Here is a 14,204-nt window from a genome sequence, read left to right as displayed (position 1 = left end):
TCAAAACCTAGTGTAAATGCATGGAAAGGAATTCAAAGAGTGTTAAGATATTTACAATACACCAAAGATTTTTGCCTTGAATTATCTTCTGAAGGACAAGCACAGATTACTTGTTGGGCAGACACTGATTGGGCAAATTTAAAAGATAGAAAATCAGTGTCTGGCTGTGTAATAAAATTTGGTAACTCTCTGATTGGGTGGAGATCCAAGAAACAGAACCTGATTGCTTTGTCGTCAACAGAAGCTGAGTTCTGTGCCTTATCTGAGTTATGTAGAGATCTAGAATTTTACAAGTGCTTGGCACAAGAGATGTATGAAAAGGCCATCACTCCAATCACTGTATGGGGTGATAATCAACCGTGTCTTAAGTTAGCACAAAATGGGCAGTTTAAAGGTCGTACAAAACATTTGGATATTCGCTTTCAAAATGTTTGTCAAACGGTAAAAGCAGGAATTTCAGCGGCATGAAAACTTTTGTGAAGAAATGGGTCTGAAGTAATTTTGTTTTTGTATTGCCAGCGAGAGGGGGTGTTAAGGTGTGAAACCTAAGACGCTGGCAAGTTAGCAATGTCATGTGACTTTAAGTAGTCAAGCTCGTTAAGTTGTTAAGTTGCTCAGTATATAAAGAGTGTTTGTTTTCTCTGCCTGTGGGGCGTGAAGCAAAAATGTCTGAAAGCTCCGGAGGTGTTTCTGTTATCTTTCTGCAATAAACCTGTCTTTGGAAAGACAGGCTTCTCTGTGTCGTTATTTCTTTGCTGCTGAGACTTTGAAGCTTGTACTGCAACAAGAATCTCTGCACTGGACTTAATTAATGCTCTGCAAAGAGAACTGTTGCTGGTGGCGCAGCGGAAGCGTTTACTGGACCAGTAATATAATATAATATAAGAGACTGAAAAAAGTTTTGATGGAGGAGATTCACAGGGACCAAGCGGGCTTTCTCCCGAGAAGACATATGTCAGATAATGTAAGGAATATAATAGACATTTTGGAAAAGCTAGAAGTGAACATAAATACTAAAGCAGTGTTGATATTTGTGGATGCGGAGAAAGCCTTTGACAATATTTCTTGGAGTTTTATGAAGAAGAATCTCCAGGGGATGGGGGTAGGCCAAGGATTTGAACATGGTATAGGTGCAATATACTCAGAGCAGAAAGCAAAGTTAATTGTAAACAATATGGTTACGGAAGAGTTTAAGATAGAAAAAGGGACACGTCAGGCGTGCCCAATTTCTCCATTACTTTTTATATCAGTCCTGGAAGTCTTGCTGAATATGATCAGAAAGGACCAGCTGGTTAAAGGGGTACAGGTCGGAGCTAAACAATACAAATTGAGAGCATTTGCAGATGACTTGGTACTTACGTTACAAGAGCCAGAATCTAGTACTAAAAGGGTTTTAGAACTAATTCAAGATTTTGGCCAGGTTGCAGGATTTAAATTGAACAAATCTAAAACTAAGGTATTTGAGAAAAATTTAACACCTATGGAAAGGGAGAGGTTTCAGAATGAGACAGGTTTAACTGTGGTTAAGAAAGTGAAATATTTGGGGATCCATATGACAACTAAAAATGTGAATTTGTTTAAAGATAATTATGAAAAATGCTGGACAGAGGTAAAAAAAGATTTAGAAATTTGGTCAAAATTGAAGCTTTCCTTGTTGGGTCGAATTGCAGCTATAAAGATGAATGTATTGCCTAGAATGTTATTTTTGTTTCAAACATTGCAAATTATTGACAGGATGGACTGTTTCAAGAAGTGGCGGAAAGATATTTCAAAATTTGTCTGGCAGGGCAAGAAGCCCAGGATAAAATTTAAGATATTAACTGACGCAAAAGAAAGGGGGGATTTGCCCTGCCAGATTTTAAACTTTATTATGAATCAGCGGCTTTTTGCTGGTTGAAAGACTGGCTACTTCTTGAGAACACAGATATCTTGGATTTAGAAGGGTTCAATAATACTTTTGGGTGGCATGCATATTTGTGGTACGACAAGGTCAAAGCTCATAAAGCCTTTAAAAACCATATTGTCAGGAAAGCACTGTATAATGTCTGGATTAGGTATAAAGACCTGCTGGAGAACAAAACTCCCAGGTGGTTGTCCCCAATGGAGGCAAAGGCCGTGAAAAAACTTAATATGGAGTCTAAATGGCCGAAATATTGGGAAATTTTGGAACAAGAAGGGGATGTAATGAAATTGCAGAGTTATGAGAAATTGAAAGATAAAGTGAGAGATTGGCTCCATTATTACCAAATAATGGAGGTTTTTAAGTCAGACAGGAAAATTGGCTTCCAGGTGGAAAAATCAAAACTGGAGACAGAACTATTAGAATCCAAAACTAAGAACTTGTCAAAAATGTATAACTTGCTGTTGGAATGGAATACACAGGATGAAACAGTTAAATCAGCTATGATCAAGTGGGCACAAGATATTGGTCATAACATTATGTTTGAGGACTGGGAACGGTTGTGGACCACCGGTATAAAATTTACGGCATGTAATGCCTTGAAAGAAAATATTATGAAAATGATTTATAGGTGGTACATGACTCCAGTCAAGCTTGCAAAAATTTACCACTTGCCTGATAATAAGTGTTGGAAATGTAAAGAGACTGAAGGTACATTCTTTCACCTTTGGTGGACATGCCCAAGGATTAAGGCTTTCTGGGAAATGATTTATAATGAAATGAAAAAGGTATTTAAATATACCTTTCTGAAGAAACCAGAGGCCTTTCTCCTGGGTATGGTCGGCCAACTGGTGCCAAAGAAGGACAGAACATTTTTTATGTATGCTACAACAGCAGCAAGAATACTCATCGCAAAGTATTGGAAGACACAAGATCTACCCACCGTGGAAGAATGGCAGATGAAAGTGATAGACTATATGGGACTGGCAAAAATGACCGGCAGAATTCGAGACCAGGGAAAAGAGACGGCGGAAGAAGATTGGAAGAAATTTAAGGACTATCTTTGCAAAATTATTGAAGGCTAGAACGATGTTGATTCAGAAATTAAGGGGTTAAAAGCTGTAATGATTATGTGATTAAGAAATGAAAGGTTAAAAATTATATAGAAATTAGGGAAATTAGGGAAATTAGGGAAAGGATTCGCTGAATTGACTTAATTAGAGAATGGAATACAGAAAGGGGAGGTATGAGGAGGTCGGGAAAGTAAGTTTTATGAATATAAGGGATGGAAACTATACTTGTTTTGTATGTGTTTTTTTGGGATTGTATGTATTTTATTGTTTTTGTTTTTATTGTTCTGTTTTTTCTGTTTTATATAAATTCTTAAACCTTAATAAATATATTATAAAAAAAAAATATTTTCATGCCCGTCGCTCCGCTCACAGAGATCCCATTAATCAGCAGTCTTTACTCCCGATCTTCACTTGATGTATGTGCATTAGCTTCTCCAATTATGTATTTCCAATTAAATATTTCGAGCTAATGCGAAACAGTTGCGCTAATTGGAGACAGCGTCAGGAAGAGCCGACTTCACTCGAGGGCTTCGTGCCAAGTGTCCACACCCCCTTCTTTCAAATCCGGGGGTGAATTATGGACACCGCTGGCAAGGCAGTCCCCCCCATCCCCTTGGGGGGGGCAAGGAAGGCTGCATACTTCCCATAGCAGCCTCTTAATTACCTCGTGTGGGTCGGAGAGATGTTATTGTCGGCCATCTTCCAATGCGCCCCCTGGTGGCCCCCCGTAATTACAATATTCTCTGTTGTTATATTATTTACAATTAATCTTGCTCTTTGCTCTGTATATATAGCTTTTAGTCCATTTAGGAAGAATTGACCCATACCCATAAATTCCACATTTTTTAACATAAATTCCCAAGATATATTATCAAAGGCCTTTTCCTCATCCACAAAAATTAACATTGCTTGTTTATCATTCCTGGCTGTCAGATATTCAATTATATTAACTATATTTCTTATATTATCTTTCATCTGTCTGCCAGGTAGAAAACCTGCTTGGTCTTTGTGTATAATTTCTTTCAATATTTTTTTCATCCTGCTCGCTAATATGCTTGCAAATAGTTTATAATCATTATTTAACAGCGAAATTGGCCTATAATTTTTTATTTGCGTTAAATCTGAGTCCTGCTTCGGAATAAACGTAATATATGCTTCTTTCCATGTTTCTGGTAATTCTCCCTTCTTTAAAATATTATTCATAACTTCTTTCAACGGCACAAGTAGGATGTGTTTCATTTCTTTGTAGTATCTTGCAGTGAATCCATCCGGTCCCGGTGTCTTCCCACTTTTCAATTCCTTTATAGCATCTTTAATTCCCTCTACCTCAATTGGGTCATTCAGTCTGTCTTTTTTATCAGTCGGGATTTTCTGCACTGCCTTTTTCCTCAAAAATTCCTCTATTTTTTAAACATTACCCTTCTCAGTTCTTATTGGACTTCTGCCTGTCCAGTGTGCTTCCCTGCGCCAAAAACACTGCTTTCTCTCAGTGCAATCTTCTGGGTAAAACTTCAGCTGAGGCAGAAGTAGTAGCAGAAATGCAGCGGTGTTGCTGTCGCGGGAGAATAGAGAGTGAAACAGTCCAGAGACAGATTCTTCTTATCTAGAGGCTTTATTATCTACAAGCTGTAAATTATACCGTCAGAGCTTGCACACATCTTTTCTCAAAGCTCAAACACACTCTGACTCGACTCTGACTGAAAACGAAACTAGAATCACAGATCAAAGAAACAGGGACGTGACATCCTGACTGACTCCTTATAGAAAAAACCCTCCCTCAGACACGAAGCACCAAACTCTAAGTTAACCCTATAATCACCAAACTCTACAGTTCTTTTATATAAATGTCTATAAAAATCCACAAACCCTTTTCTGATTCCTTTCGGATTATCTATTTCATTACCTTCTACAATGATTTTATTAATTGTATTCTGTTCCTTTCTTTTCCTAATTTGCCATGCCAGCCATTTTCCAGATTTATTTGAGAATTCAAAATTTTTCTGTTTCATTCTTTTGATATTCCATTCTACTTCTTTATTTATTATCATTGCAAATTGGGTTTGCAATATTTTAATATTTTGCTTTATTTTCAAATTGTTTGGTTTTTTAATCAGTTTCTTCTCATTTTCCATTATTTGTTTTAAGATTTCTTTTCTCCCTTTTCCCCTAAATTAATTTTTAATCGTATTCTGCTGAATAAAGAAACCTCGCATCACAGCTTTGCTGGCATCCCATACTGTACTCATTTTCGTACCCTTGTTACAATTGTTCACAAAATAGTCTGTCAAGTTCTTTTGTGCTTTTTCTATTAGTTTCTGATCATCAAAAAGATTCTCATTTATTCTCCATCAAAAGGATTTTTCTTCACTTCCTTTTATTACACACTTTATCGCATTATGATCCGAAAGTACCATTTTACAGAACCCCAGCCGAGTCTTCAGAGATGTCCTGCTCTCAGCAGAACAGCTTCTTCCAGCAGTGGCGGAGCAGGGTGGGGGCGGTCCGCACTGGGTGTCATCCTGCGGGGCGGGGGACACATTCACTGTAGGCTTGGGAGCTGGGGGTCGTGGGTGGGCGCTCCCGGCTGGAGGAGGCAGGCAGGGGAGAGGACGGGAAGGAGGCAGGTGAGCAAAGAACGGAGGGGGCAGAAGGGGAGAGGAAGGAAGCGGGATCGGTGGGTGCGCCTTTCATTCTGCCTGGAAGACCAGCGCCTACAGCTGGACTACCAAGTGGATTGAAAGGGTCACTTTGGGGGCAGTGCTGCAAATGCAGAAGGGATCTTGGCCGGTTTCTAAAAAGGGAAAGTGAGTTTCCCTCTGACAAACGCTTTCTGCCTCCCCTCTGCAAAGCTCCACATGTTTCCGCCCCACCCTGTCCTCAGCCAACCCCCCACTTAGAAGCCACTCTTGGGTTATTGACTTCTGTGTGCTTGTGTATCTGTGTCTCCCGTGTGGGGTTCCTCTCTGCGTAAAGTCTTCAAGCTGTGCCTGTGTGCGCCTGACAAATCTGCCCCATTGCCTTTCCCTCGTGAAAATTTATCTTTCCCCCCACCTCCAGTCTCCGTTGTTGTGTGTCCTGGCTGAGAGGAAAAACAGAAGACGGGGGGCCATCGGTCAGGGATAGTCTACTTGAGATTCCTGCATTGCCCCAGGGGGTTGGCTTGATGACCCTCAGGGGTCCCTTCCAGCTCCACTCTTCTCTGGTGCAGGCTTGTGCAGAGTTTTAGGTACAAGTTGGATGCAAGGGGTGCAGCCCATCTTATGCACCGTCGGCTCGGGAAGAAGTCCCACTGATCATGATGAGACTCGCAGGCGAGTAGATTGCTGCTGTGCAGGCCTGCTGTTGAAATCAATGTTTTCCTTTTCAGACCATGGTGAAATCCCCATGACTAAAACCTCCCCTTCCGTAGTTTCTGTCAGGAGTTCAGCCTACACTCGAGTAGCAGCCTGGCAGAGACACGTGCCCGACTGGCATGTTCCCTCCCTCCTGGTCGATCGTTTGGGAGCTTCATAAGCTTTCTTCAGCCCGAACATCACAGTGACCGATGCCAAGCGACACCGGCACACTTAGGGATCCGCAGAGTTTGTGCATCATGCGTGACAGACCTCAGCAATTCAGCATTTTGGCTAATCGGTTTTATTTACATATCAACACACACACGGAGCACTGCAACATGGCTCCATCTCTCTCGAGCATCAGACAGCAAAGAGAAAAAGAACAAAGGACAATAGTCCCACTTCACGGAACACAGGAACACAAACATCCTGTCGCCATCACTTCCCACTCTATGGAGTCAAAACATAGACAACAATCCCATGACTGCAATCATGGAGCTGGAATTCTAACAGTTTCAAGCGCTACCACATGTTCCGCAGAATATCTGTACTGCATGGTTTAGCGTGGCAGCACCTGCCCTTTGGGACTCCCCGCCTCTTGCAACAAAGCACGTGCCTTTGCTAGACGCTTTTCAGGCACCTGCTAAAAGCATTCTTATTGAGGCAAGCATACCTAGAAGCTTAGGAAGTTGAAGTAACTTTCATCTCTTTTAATATTTTAGCTTTTGTATGTTTTAAAGTAGGATTGTTAATTTTTCTTGATTTGACTGCTGTGGTGTTTTTTTTGTTTTTTGTTTTGGTAAACCACTTTGCAGGCTTTTTAAAATAAATTTTATTAAATAAAGAAGCAATAGTAAAGGTAAAGGGACCCCTGACCATTTGGTCCAGTCGTGACCGACTCTGGGGTTGCGGCGCTCGTCTCGCTTTACTGGCCAAGGGAGCCGGTGTACAGCTTCCAGGTTATGTTGCTAGCATGACTAAGCCGCTTCTGGAGAACCAGAAGAGCAGCGCACGAAAACGCCATTTACCTTCCCGCCGGAGCGGTACCTATTTTTCTACTTGCACTTTGACGTGCTTTCGAACAAAGAAGCAATACATAGAACTAATAATAGAAATATATAGGAAAATATATATTCCCCCCCCCCCATTTTCTTTATTTTTCCTTCTCATCCTCCTGCTGCTGCTCCTCCTCCTCCTCCTCCTCGTGTTCCTCACCTGAAGGAAAAGCCAAAGAACCACCATTAAAATTGGTGCCTGGTATGTGCAACCATATGCTGTATTTTTATTCTTTTTGGCAAGAAAATGGGCACACAAGGAGGCAGCAAACCTTTGTGCCCTTCAGAGGCAGATGCGCAGTCTGCTACTGGCCTCTGGTCTCCTGCGCATGGGGTGGGGGGTGGGGGGTGGGGGGGAGGCCACCCCTTCCACGCAGCGAAGGCGACCCTGGCATGGCTACCAGCTGCCCACAAAGGCACACTGAACTGGGCTCCAGACTGTGGTGGGACTCCCCTAAGCCCCAGCCAACATGGCCAGCGCTCATCATGGATGATGGGACTTGAAACCCAACATCATTGGGAGGGAGGGCCATGTGAAGACAGGATTCTCAAAAATACCTCTGGCTTGCGGCTCCTGGAGTGTTGCTGGCAACGCCTGGAGTTTCTCTTCAAGCTCCCGGAGCTTCACACGCAATGCTTGAGTTTTCTTAAGTACTGTTTCAGCTGCATGCCACACCTCAGCCAAAATCACTGCTTTAACTCAGAAAAAGAAGGGAGCATCTGTGCATGTCATTCCGGTCAAGTTGCACCGAAGTGGGACTTGTTAATCTGAGCTCCACAAGCTGTTTTTTTTAATTGTTTGACTGGGGTTGTTTGTTGGTTTTTCTTTAATTTGGGGCAAGGCCTTTTTATGTGCCCTTTCAATCCCCAAGAGCCAGCACTGTAAATCAGTTTTAAGGGAGTCTTACAACCACAGCTGTCGCCACCCCCACCCCCCACCCCCATCAGCAGTTACACATAAAGGCTTTTAAAACTTATTTAATATCTTTTTTAAAAAGTTAACCTTGTAATTCCTAAATCATTTTAAACACTTTGAAATACTTTCTAAAATTCTGCTTTTTAACATTTATGTAAATGATGTAATAAAGGAACCCAAATGGCCAGATATTTCCCTGTTTCAGTTTTATCCCATAATGTATCCATTTTGCTACATGCCAACGATACGGTGTTGTTAGCACAAACATTCTGAGCGTCTGCACATCATTCGGAGCGTCTGCACATGCGTGAGCAGCGAATCCTGGAAGTAACCCGTTCCGTTACTTCCGGGTCGCCGCGGGACGCAACCTGAAAAGACGTAACCTGAACCGAGCGGAACAAGAGGTATGACTGTATTTGAGGATTTGCTTCTCTGATAGAAGTACTGGGTCTCATCAGATGACAGCCTCGGCCTTGAAGGCATCAAGATCTGCACAAGCAATTCTTAGCTTTACCAGAACTGAAGGCGGCAATGGGATTGCCCCTGCTCCGAGAAGATATACAGTGGTACCTTGGAAGTCAAACGGAATCCATTCCAGAAGTCTGTTTGACTTCCAAAACATTCAGAAACCAAGGGATTTGACGATAAAAAAATCAAAATTTCACATAGATATTATAGAAAGCAAATGTCCAAAATATATGAGTTATTATTAAATTGGTATACTAAAGATGAAGAGGTGAAGGAGGTTATGATTAAATGGGCCATAGACTTTGGTTATAATATAGAATTAGAAGCCTGGCAAGAATTATGGAATGTGAACTTAAAATTCACGGCTTGTACGGCATTACAGGAAAATGTATGGAAAATGATATACAGGTGGTACCTCACTCCGGTAAAACTGGCAAAGATGTACAGAATGAAAAATAACAAATGCTGGAAATGTGGAGATCTTTTCCATATGTGGTGGAATTGCAGTAAAGTGAAAGGCTTCTGGGAATTAATTTACAATGAGCTTAAAAAAATGTTTAAGTATACTTTTTTAAAAAAAACCCAAAGCCTTTCTACTGGGACTAGTTGGAAAAGATGTTAAAAAGAAAGATAAAAACTTATTCCCGTATGCCACAACAGCAGCAAGGACTATGTTAGCCCAGAATTGGAAAACAGAAGTAATACCAACTATTACTGAATGGCAGGTCAAAATGATTAATTATGCGGAACTGGCTAGAATATCGGGGAGAATAAAAGATCAGGATGAACAAAAGTTTTATGAAAATTGGAGTAAATACTTGGATTATATAAGAGATAACTGTAAATCTGTAAAGACACTGGCAGGATTTGACTAACTTCAACAGCTTATGATCAAATAGATAAATGTATAAAATACGTGACATAATGAAAATATATGATACTTACCGAAGGGGAGGAAGGAAGTCCAAAGCTCAATAGAGCTAATGTTATGTATGAGATGTATTAATACAATGAATGTATTGGAATGTATGTTTGATGAAAACTAATAAAAATTTAAGTTGGGGGGGGGGGGAAACATTCAGAAACCAAGGCACGGCTTCCGATTGGCTGCAGGAGCTTCCTGCACTCAATCCGAAGCCGCGGAAGCCCCGTCGGACATTTGGGCTCCAAAGAACATTCACAAACCGGAACACTCACTTCCGGGTTTGTGGCGTTCGGGAGCCAAAACATTCGAGTCGCAAGGCGTTTGGGATCCAAGGTACGACTGTATTGGTAAGGCGCCCCCACAGGTAACATGGGGGGGAGGAGAACGATAGGAGGGGATCGGGAGAGACAGGAAAGCCCGGAGGGAACGCCCCACCTAGCCCAGCTCCGACCCCAAGCCAATATCACCAGCGGCTGGAGCAAAAGAGCAGAGGAACCGCGCACCGGGGACCGGCTGGGGGCTAGAAGAATGTGGTGTGGACCCTCTTCTGCCAGTGCAGGGGGGCACAGCAAAAACCATGCTTTATTTTATTTAGTTTATTTTCAGTCCATTTCTTATCAGTATTTTCAAACCCTATGAACCCAGGTAGGCGGCCTGAACCATTGGAGCCCATTTCCTGGAACGGCCGCCTCAGCCCTGATCTAGGGACCCGACACCAAGCCCTGGGGGTCCCACAGGAGAATTAAAACTGCCCCTTTTTCTTGTTCCCTTCTCTCTCTCTCTCTCTCTCTCTCTCTCTCTCTCTCTCTCTCCCCTCCTCATTCTTCTTTAGTTATACACACAACCCTCCCTTTTTTATTAATACATTATTACTCATTATTCATCCATTTCTATTCACTTCTTACTCATTTACTCATTTTCATTATTATTACTCATTTTTTCTTTTTTCAAAAAAAGTTTTCTTTTTAAATTTCTCATTAATGAATTCTATATATATACCGTATTTTTCGCTCTATAGGACGCACCGGACCATAGGACGCACCGGACCATAGGAGGGGGAGAACAAGGGAAAAAAATTCTCCCCCTCTCTGCTAAGCATCCCTTCAGCGAAGCGGCAGGAGAAACGGAGCCCCTTCCATTTCTCCTCCCGCTTCGCTGAAGGGGCGCTGCACAGAGAGGGAAAACTGTGCAGCGCCTCTCCAGCGAAGCGTAGCCTGGAGAGCAAGAGGGATCGGTGTGCACTGACCCCTCTCACTCTCCAGGCTTCAGGCGGCTATCCACAAGCCTTCGGAGCGGAGAATTCCATTAGCCTTTACATTTTAAACTTTGGACTCTTATCTGCAAACTCCCAACCCCACCTCCCCAACTTAACACTGGGAGGGCCATGTCCCCGGAATTTGTGAAGACAGGATTCTCAAAAATACCTCTTCCTTGCGGCTCCTGGAGTATTGCAGGCAACGCCTGGAGTTTTTCTTCAAGCTCCTGGACCTTCATACGCAATGCTTGATCATCCTTAAGTACTGTCTCTGCCCCCGTCTTAGGGCTATTGGGCGCCTTCTTCAGTATTTCAACATCCTGGAGAGGACAGACACTTCCTGCTAGACATTTACTCCAGACATTTACAGAAGGCACAGAGGCACTGGTTGAAGAAGTTGGGAATGAGCAGACAGTGCTATTGCTGAGAAGGAGCTCCACCCCAGGGTGCTAAAGAGCTCTTTCCCTAGCCTGCAGGTGCCAGAAGGCCAAGCGCTGGTGTTGCAGTGGTGGTACTTCAGAGGAGTATGAGAAAAGGCTGCTCTGGATTCTGGGTATATAAATAGCCTTGCCTGAAGCTGTGGATTGTGCTCTGCATTAGCAGAGAGGCTCTACTTAGTTGCAAATGAAGCACATTTCAGTTATTATAGAAACCGGTGTTTCCATGCATGCTTGTTCAGGAACTCTGTGAACTAGACAGCCGCTGTTTTAAACTGGCCCTTTTTCTGGCAGGTTAAACGATTAAAGTTGACTTGATTAACTTCATCCGCCAACTACCCTTCTAAGCAACCAGAGTAATTACAAATCAAAGGCTCTCCAACTGTGCGCTATCCCTATCTGCAAGCAAGCTCTCCCACAAAGTGTTCTATGAGACACATGGGCCAAATAGCCGAGGAGACAGTTTTTTAGCTGCCTGTCATTCATACACTTTATACTGAAAGGATTTCAGGGGCAGATGCTCTTTTTCTGCATGGAGGGTGGGGGTTTCCAAAGGAGCACTATTCAGACCTGCATTCATGGCTTATGAGTCGCAGCCGTGTGACAACTGCACCTCATGCTGATGTGTTGAAGGGCTGATGTTGCACTTCCAGGTAGAAGAGCTCGTTGGCATTATTTTAGGCTCTGTGTCAATTGACTTTGTGACATGATGGGGGGGGGGGAGTTCTTATTTTTAGAGTATTTACCTGCAACCTATTATGTGGGGATCTCAAGGTACTTTACAACTAGGTCCGAAAATAGGCAAACATTGAAATGCAGCAGAATAAACAGGCCTCCAGTAAAAAAAATATCCTTCAAAGCCCATATTGGCTGGCAGCAGCATCCCCCCAAATCCATGATGGATAAACACTTTCCCCACATGGACCAGAATTGCACCCATGTTGGCAAAGGCCTCCTTTCTAGAAGGGGGAGCAGAGGCTGCCCCCACCCACTGCTCTCTTCTCCCAGGCATCTGAAGAGACAAACGGCTCCCCTTCTCTACCTGTGTGCCACAAGCCTGAATTGCAAGACAGTTCCCACTTTGGGGCAACAGGGAACAAACATGCAGAGGACGAGTTCTGAGGCTCCCCCAACAAAACCATTTCCCTGGGCCCACCTGCCGGCCTGCCGCTGGCTGGCTCCCCACCCACAGGAAAATGGAACGATTCTCCCCACCAACAGGACATAACAAGAAGATGGGGACTATAACATAGGACTTCCTAACTTGTGAGTTCTGATGAGCCGCTGCTGCTTCCCCAGTTTAAAGGATGGCGGCTCAGGTGAGCCATTAAGCTAGAAGCTGCCTTTCAGAAATGTGGCACGCAGGAGGAAAAGGACCGACCCCGGGATGGGCTGTCTGCCTTCCTTTTGCCTTCCACCTCACGACATCCCCAGCCTGGTGCACTCCAGGTGTTCTGGGGCTCCATCTCTCACCAGGCCCAGGCGGTATGGGCAGGGGTCAGGGATGGGGCCAGTTGTCCAAAGCAGCTGGAGAGACTCAAGGAGGGCATTGCAGCCTCAAAGCCCTTTCCCTACCTCTCAATCTGGAGTTACCTGGCCTTGCCCCTGGCCGCCTTTAGCCAGATCAGCTGTGCTCGGAGCTGGGACAGACCCCTCTGGAGACTTAGAGGTAGAGGAAACAGCCTGGGTCCCCTGGAGAGCACTCCCAAAGGAGATGCCCTCAAAGCTGATCATACTTTTCCTACTCCCAGACTGCAAGCTAGAGAACGTCGCTGCACACTGGTGACCTGTTCCCTGGGAAGAAGAAACCTCATCCAGAGATGGGAGGGAAGCACTTTGGCCAGTGCCATGGGGCCTTTCTTCGGAAAGCTGCTCGGGGACCTGCAATGGAGCACTGCCCAAGGAGGAGGAAATGTGGGAGGCCTGCTGGGAAGGCTGCTGGGACCCCGACTCTTCCTGGCTAAGGGAAGCAGCTCTTCCAGTGGTATCTCTGGGAACAGAGGGCATCGAAGTGAGCTGGCAATGAGAAGGCTCAGCCAGATCATCTCCAAATCAGATGATTTGGTATTGACATTACAGGAGCCAGAATCTAGTACTAAAAGAGTACTGGAACTGATTCAAGAATTTGGTCAGGTAGCGGGTTTTAAGTTGAACAAGATGAAAACTAAGGTTTTAGAGAAAAATCTAACAGTGACTGAGAGAGAGAGGTTTCAGAAGGAGACAGGATTAACACTGGTTAAGAAAGTGAAATACCTAGGGGTCAATATGACTGCCAAGAATGTGAATTTATTTAAGGATAACTATGAAAAATGTTGGATGGAAGTGAAAAAGGATTTAGAAATATGGTCAAATCTGAAACTATCATTGCTAAGCCAAATTGCTGCGATAAAAATGAATGTATTGCCAAGGATGCTGTTTTTGTTTCAAACATTGCAAATTTTGGATAAAATGGATTGCTTCAAGAAGTGGCAGAGAGATATTTCTAGATTTGTCTGGCAGGGCAAGAAGCCTCAAATAAAATTTAAGATATTAACCGATGCTAAAGAAAGAGGTGGATTTGCCCTGCCAGACTTTAAACTTTATTATGAATCAGCCGCGTTTTGCTGGCTGAGAGAATGGCTGCTTCTTGAAAACACTGATGTGCTGGACCTAGAAGGTTTCAACAATGTATTTGGGTGGCATGCATATTTGTGGTATGATAAGCTCAAAGCACATAAAGCGTTTAAAAACCATATTGTCAGAAAAGCACTGTTTAATGTTTGGATAAGATATAAGGACTTGCTTGAAAATAAAACCCCAAGGTGGTTGTCACCAATGGAAGCGAAGGCTCAGAAAAAGCT

This window comes from Podarcis filfolensis, assembly GCF_964270895.1.
Source record: "Podarcis filfolensis genome assembly, chromosome: W".
Lineage (NCBI taxonomy): Eukaryota > Metazoa > Chordata > Lepidosauria > Squamata > Lacertidae > Podarcis > Podarcis filfolensis.
Note: the sequence above shows the minus strand (reverse complement) of the source record.